Genomic DNA, 6,794 nt, shown 5'->3' with positions numbered 1-6,794 from the left:
TGCGCTGTGGTTGTGGCGGGAATGATCAGATAGCCCAGGAGAATTATTTTTACTTACCCCATAAGCCACCTGGCTGAGATGTTCTTACCCTCCATAAGATGTACTTATGGCGGGGTTACTTAAGATGTACTTATGGGGGTTGAGATGTACTTACCCCCCATAAGCCACCTGGGTGAGATGATTTTCATCTCAGGATGTTGGAGATTCTGGTCTTCTGGGCTGAAGTACTAGTATCAGCTGTGGCGAGGCTAGCCTGGGTTGAACTCCTTTTTTAGGTCTCATCCATGAGTACACTTCTGTACTGCAGCGAGTCATGGACTCTTCGCTCACAACAGGAGAGGAAACTGAACGCTTTCCACATGCGCATTCTCGGCATCACCTGGCAGGACAAAGTTCCTAACAACACAGTCCTGGAACGTGCTGGAATCCCTAGCATGTATGCACTGCTGAAACAGAGACGCCTGCATTGGCTCGGTCATGTCGTGAGAAAGGATGATGGGCAGATCCCAAAAGATCTCCTCTATGGAGAACTCGTGCAAGGAAAGTGCCCTACAGGTAGACCACAGCTGCGATACAAGGACATCTGCAAGAGGGATCTGAAGGCCTTAGGAGTGGACCCCAACAAGTGGGAAACCCTGGCCTCTGAGCGGCCCGCTTGGAGGCAGGCTGTGCAGCATGGCCTTTCCCAGTTTGAAGAGACACTTGGCCAACAGTCTGAGGCTAAGAGGCAAAGAAGGAAGGCCCATAGCCAGGGAGACAGACCAGGGACAGACTGCACTTGCTCCCGGTGTGGAAGGGATTGTCACTCCCGAATTGGCCTTTTCAGCCACACTAGACGCTGTTCCAGAACCACCTTTCAGAGCGCGATACCATAGTCTTTCGAGACTGAAGGTTGCCAACATCCCATGCCAGAAAACACGCATTCCAGTTCATTAACAACATCAGCAGCAATGAAAGACCAGCCAGCTATTTGAGGCATACAGTAGCATAGCTAGTGGGGGATAAAATAGTAAGTACTGCAGGTGCTGCAATGTGCCATGTAAGTGGCCTCTCCATGGCAAGGTGCTCACCAAACCAAAAGGCATCTCCTGCACATTGCTGTCCCTGCCCTGAATGGCTTCAACAGCAAGTAGGAGGGGTTGCGTACTTGGCACGTTGTGCCATCTGCAGTATTTACTGTTTTCCCCCTCCTCTAGCTACACTACTAGGGGCATAACCATTAAGTAAGTTCTTCCCAGTTTGTTCCCCTGCTCACATTGATTTTTTTTAAAAATTCTTTGCAACAAAGCCTACATACTTGCCTAAAAGCAAATAAATAACATAAAAGCAAATTAGCAGCGCTTCAGATTCTGCCCTGTGAGCATAGTCATTCCATCGTTAAAGACTACGTGTTACATTGTGGACTACTCTGTTTCATCTGGGCTTCTTGACAGTTGCGCCTACAACATGTACCCAGTACTCAACTTGGCATAGTCACAATTTGTTGCCTTGTGGGACACCTTGCTTGCCCTCCGTCTTTAGCTCCAGGCAAAATTTGTGAAGGATTGATGAGTGAATAGGTGATTTGCAAGGGAAATATGTCTGGTGTGTAACTTTTGTCACAAAGAAGGAAACAACAAATGTTCATGCGCTTAATGTCTTTTTTCTCCCTTGAACAGCAGAAAGCATGTTTAAGGAAAGGAAATAAAGAACTCTTACTTACTCTTAACAATCTGTTAAGTCAAAACCATTTGCTGACTTATAGCATGATTACAAAAGGAACTGAAATTAATGAAAAGGCTATTTAAAAGACTTCTCGTACTGACTTTGTGTTCGGCAAGGCAAGGAATGCATTTGCTTTCAGGTTTCAGCCCCCAACAAATGTCGAGAGCCACAATATGATGGTTTATTATGGTTTATTATGGTGCTGATGGATAAGGTTTATTATGGTGCTGATGGAGTTGCTGACACAATCTAACTGCAGCCTTGCCCACAGGAAACCTATAATAAGCCCAACTCTCTTCCAGTCAGATGTTGTTGCAGAAAGGGCATGATTCTAAAGTCAGAGGGTTGGATCCAAAAGCACTGTGTGTGAAAGGGAAATACGTGCTAGTGCTGTTCGATAAGAACATATAAAACATAGAGGTCCATCAAGTCCAGCACACCTGCTTCCCAAAGTGGCCCACCGGCTGCCACTGGTGCCAGAAGCCTACAAACAGGAGAGAACGAGGTTCTTCTATCATTGCTTACTTGCCAATGACTCTGGATGTAATGCAAACTATCATGGCTGATAGCCATTGACAGATCTGTCCTTCATGAGTTTTATACCTTTTTAGGTATAAGCTAATGGCCATCACCACATCCTCTGGAAATTAATTTTACAGATGGGTAGCCCACTCCTAAGCTGCCCTGGTGCCCAAATGAGCAGTGACACCAAAATGGCCACTGCTGCATCCTATGGGGCTGGGGCAGCTCCAGGAGTCTCCTCAGAGTAAGGGAACAGTTGTTCCCTTACCCAGGGTAAAGGCGCTACGGCTCCAATGGGTCTCTTTCAGAACTGGACCAACTATTTTGCTGGCGTAGAACTGAGAGGGCCTCTGTCAGGCTTTCTGGGCAGGGAGAGGGCATAGGATTCGGTGGCAGTCTGATGCTATCTCTGCCCCCTCCCAGGCCCAATCCTCCCCTTGGTCCACCCTCCCCCAGCCCAGTTCTGTCCCCACGTTCCCTCCTCCCCAAAAAGCCTTACTGCAGGCCAGCAGTTCCGTTTACTGCTGGCCGTTCTTGTGTTGAGTCTTCTTGGCCCCGAGCCCCAGCGCCAACTAGTGCTGGCCTCAGCACTGACACAGGAGTGTCTTACAGCACGTAGGAGATAGCTGGAGTTGCTGGTGCTGGAAGAGCACTGGCGCAGCATCCATAGAATTGGGCCCTAATTATATGCTGTGCGAAGAACCTCTTTTAGTGTTTCCTAACTCTCTTGCCAATCTGTTTCATTGAATGACCCCTGGTTCTACTATTGTGAGGGGGAGAGCCTATCAATTCACTTTCCCCTCTTTAGGATACATAACCCACGGAATGCCATGTGGCAGCAGGTACTTCTGTGCAAAAATCTATGAACCGCTCTATGCTGGATGGTATTTGGCAGACGGAAAAGCTCTTTTGATTGATTGACAGCCTCATGATGACTTGGCAAAGATTTGTCCAATTTGGATGCCAAATTCTCTCTCTTTCAATTTGTAGAGAGAGCCAACACATATTTGAGTGTCTCATATTCTTTCTCCTCTTATTTTTTCCTTTATAAATATAATAATAAAAACCAAACTACCTTTTATTAGATCAATTTCTTTTTTCTTTACAGGCCCTCAAGCCTTGCAGATCTGTGCTTATTGCTTTGGTATAAAAAACAAGATAAAGGAAAGGCCAAGAAATCAAGGAAGTGCTAGAGCTTAGCTGAGTTCTTACGCTCTCAGTTTTACTCCTTTTATTTGTTTTCTGAAAATGGCCCCATTTCTTCAGCTCATGTTCACTTCCACTGGTCAAACTGTGTGGTCCAGCTGAAGTCCCATTTATTTATTTATTTTGCATGACCTCAGCTGTTCTCTTCACTTTGGTACGAAAGGCAGCATGTAGATTAAATATTTAGTCTGAAGTCTACAAAACAGTTCAATAAAACATAAAAACTACAAAGCCGAAAACAATGTCATGAAAATCAGCAATTGACAGAATGCTGGATTTGCCAACTGAGGTGGTATGTGATAAAAAAATGAAACATGCAGAATGGTTTTTAAGTAAATGCCTAAAATTATACAGAATGTTCTTGGGAGATGGTCCCTAATTATGGTACCAAGGACTAAACAAGGGGTTTGTGTTACAGTCAAACTCGGATGTGGATATTGGGGATTATAGGATTTTGCCTTCAACAATTTTCCATTCCCACTTGTGCATCCCTGGGAGGAAAGGAGAGATGGGAAGCTGCAGGCCTCCTGACATCACTCTCTTACGTCTCCACTGCACTCTTCACTCCTCACCGAGGACACTGTCCAGATTCATCAAGGTTTAGCCCCCCTGCAAAATGTGGCTTAACCTCCATTTCCTCCAACTGAACATGAGACCTCTAGGTCCTGAGGAAGAGGTAAGGGCTGCTTCCCACCACAGAAGCTGTATTCATGGTGGACGGGAGTGCTCATAAGATCTCCTTCCAACTCTCCTCCAAACCCTGCTCTTTGGGGAGCTTTAGAAATATATCCCCTTCCAAAGGAGATACGCCAGTGTTCATGATTGGTTGGGCAACTGAGGGCCAAACAAGATTTGTGCGCAAACGTATGTAAGAGGCTTGCGTTGGCATTTGTTTTGTTTTAAGGAAGGAAGGATTGGGGGCGCCAATCCGGAACAGAACTGCAGCTCGCAGGCAGTGGGAGGTTCCCCGTGTGCCATTTCCCATTGAAAAATTGTTCTCTTGCAGCTTCTTTTTCCTCTGAAGCAGCCACTGGCTGCAGGCAACCATTTTCTACTGCAAAAATAAAATAAATAAAACTCACCTATTCCAACAAGCTTACTACTGTTGAGCAGGCTGTTATAATTGGTTCGATGCTTGGAGGGAAGTTAAAATGAAATATGTTTATTTGCTCCTCTTTCACTTGACTGTCTGAGTGTGCCACGTTACAGCTGCTGTGTGATCCTTTCTTCCTCAGCTTGTCAGCTACTTTGATCATCACCAAGAGGGAAGTGGGATAAAAAATTTGACGAAATGAACAAATAAATAAATCATACACACAGAAATCTGGCAAGCCTACCTTGCTGATACACAAAAGGATGCAGAAACTGTCCTTGGCCAGAAATAGAATAAAAGAATTTTAACTTTACAGCTTTAGGCACCAGATATAACTTCCCCACTACTTACGCGAAATCATTAGATACTTTGCTAGTGTAAAAATATGTCGCCGGCATGCGTAAAGTAACAGAAATGAGAAGCTATTTTTATTTTATGGTGTTGTGCCAGATTTGAGCCTAGGCATTTCTTTGAACAGATTCATTTCACTTGGTATCACTGATTTCATAGATGGCTGTTTTCACAGGTGATGTTTATTATATTGGGTTTCCCATGTAGGTAGATCAGATAAAAAAACCAAATTGATTAGAATATACAAGTGATTTTAAAGTGTTTTTCTTTTGGTGTCTGCCTCTCATGAACAATGTTTGTAGGTAACACATTCCAGCATGAAGGCATTCCTAACGTCACTCAAGAAAGCACCCTTTTTTAGCCATTTCACTCTGTTTCAGATCAGAGCATTGTCAAAATAAATATGACTGTGGCAGAGAATTTTTCTGTCTTTATGCAGTGACTTTTTTTCCCCTTTGACATAAACTGAATCCAAAGTACTCCAATCCCAGCTGTGTTGACTGCAAAAGGAACAAACAAAAATGATTTATGTACATTTGACTGTATCATGTATTATATTAGGTGAAGAAGAATGACTGCTCTGGATAGAGACACAGGCTTTTGAGAAATCCATCTTTGTAGATTCTGAGAGCCCCATTTCATGTTCTCTGCAAAAGTGTCTTAGCATACTGCAGCTGTGGTTTCTCATTCTCATACTTTGTTTTGTTTACTACACACTTCAGGAGATGCATGACCCTGAAGAAGTTGCCACATAAAAACAATTTTTCAAAGTTATGTGGAATGAGGTAATAGATGGGCAGAATTTGTGGTCTGTCCCACTGTGGATTGCAAGCGGGGGAACTGCATTATTGAATACTCCCCCGTAGTAACAAAAAAAAAAAAAAGTCCTGCATGTATAAAAGTAGCACATCAGGAAGAAGAAAAGGAAACATCTCTTTGAGTTTGTTGCATGTAGGGTGGTTTCTTCTTACTGCAAGTGGGGGAATTGCATTATTGAATGCTTCCCTATAATAACAAAAAAAGCCTTGCATGTAGAAAAGTAGTACATCAGGAAGCAGAAAAGGAAGTATCTTTTTGAGTTGGTTGCATGTAGGGCGGTTTCGTCCTTTTTTATTTTGCAATATATACAAATGTATTTCTGGACTGTTTTGTATGACAGCATTCAAAAATATGACTCCCATCTCCCCCAGCTGTAGTCTGGTGTAGCCTAGAACTGTGGAAACAAAAAAGAGGAAGTGGAGGCTGGATGTAAATAGATTAATAATAGAATAAATATGATCTATCCAGTGTGTTTTAGCATGTCACCTTCTTCAGAGGCACTGAAACAAATAACAAAGGCTGTAGTTAAGATTACGTTTTTTAGTTTGCATTAGTTTGGGGGTAGGCTCTACAATCAAAAAACTAAAACTAAATAGATTTTCAATATATAGACTCATTGCATTGAGTGATAACATTAAAAAAAAAACTCATAAAAATACCTTGATACAATTTTCATATAATGCTCAGTTGAAGCTATTAGTCATGTCTATTATGTATATGATTCCCCCCAGCTGTAATCTGTAGTTCATAATTCCACCACCTCACTATGTCATAATGGCCATTCTCATGCAACATATGCCCAAGTAGCGCTGGCAAGCTGCACATCTAAGCAAAATCAATCATATTCTAAGCTTGTTTCACACCAAGGGGAAAAAGGGAACAAGAGCCCAAACAATTCCATCAAGGCACAGTCTTCCCAGAACTCTGCCAGTGCCTACACTGACACCACCCCCAGTCATATTGTGGTACCCTGACAATCACCTTATGTCTATCAAAACATGCAAGGAGCCCATCACCACAGTGATTTGACTTCACCAATTGTGCTGGCAATGAGGGAAGGTCCCCCCCCCAGGTGAACAGAGCAGGAGGTGGAGACAGA

The sequence above is a fragment of the Tiliqua scincoides genome, chromosome 6, assembly GCF_035046505.1.
Source record: "Tiliqua scincoides isolate rTilSci1 chromosome 6, rTilSci1.hap2, whole genome shotgun sequence".
Taxonomy (NCBI): domain Eukaryota; kingdom Metazoa; phylum Chordata; class Lepidosauria; order Squamata; family Scincidae; genus Tiliqua; species Tiliqua scincoides.
The sequence above is the reverse complement of the archived record's forward strand: the minus strand, read 5'-3'. Positions refer to the sequence as shown.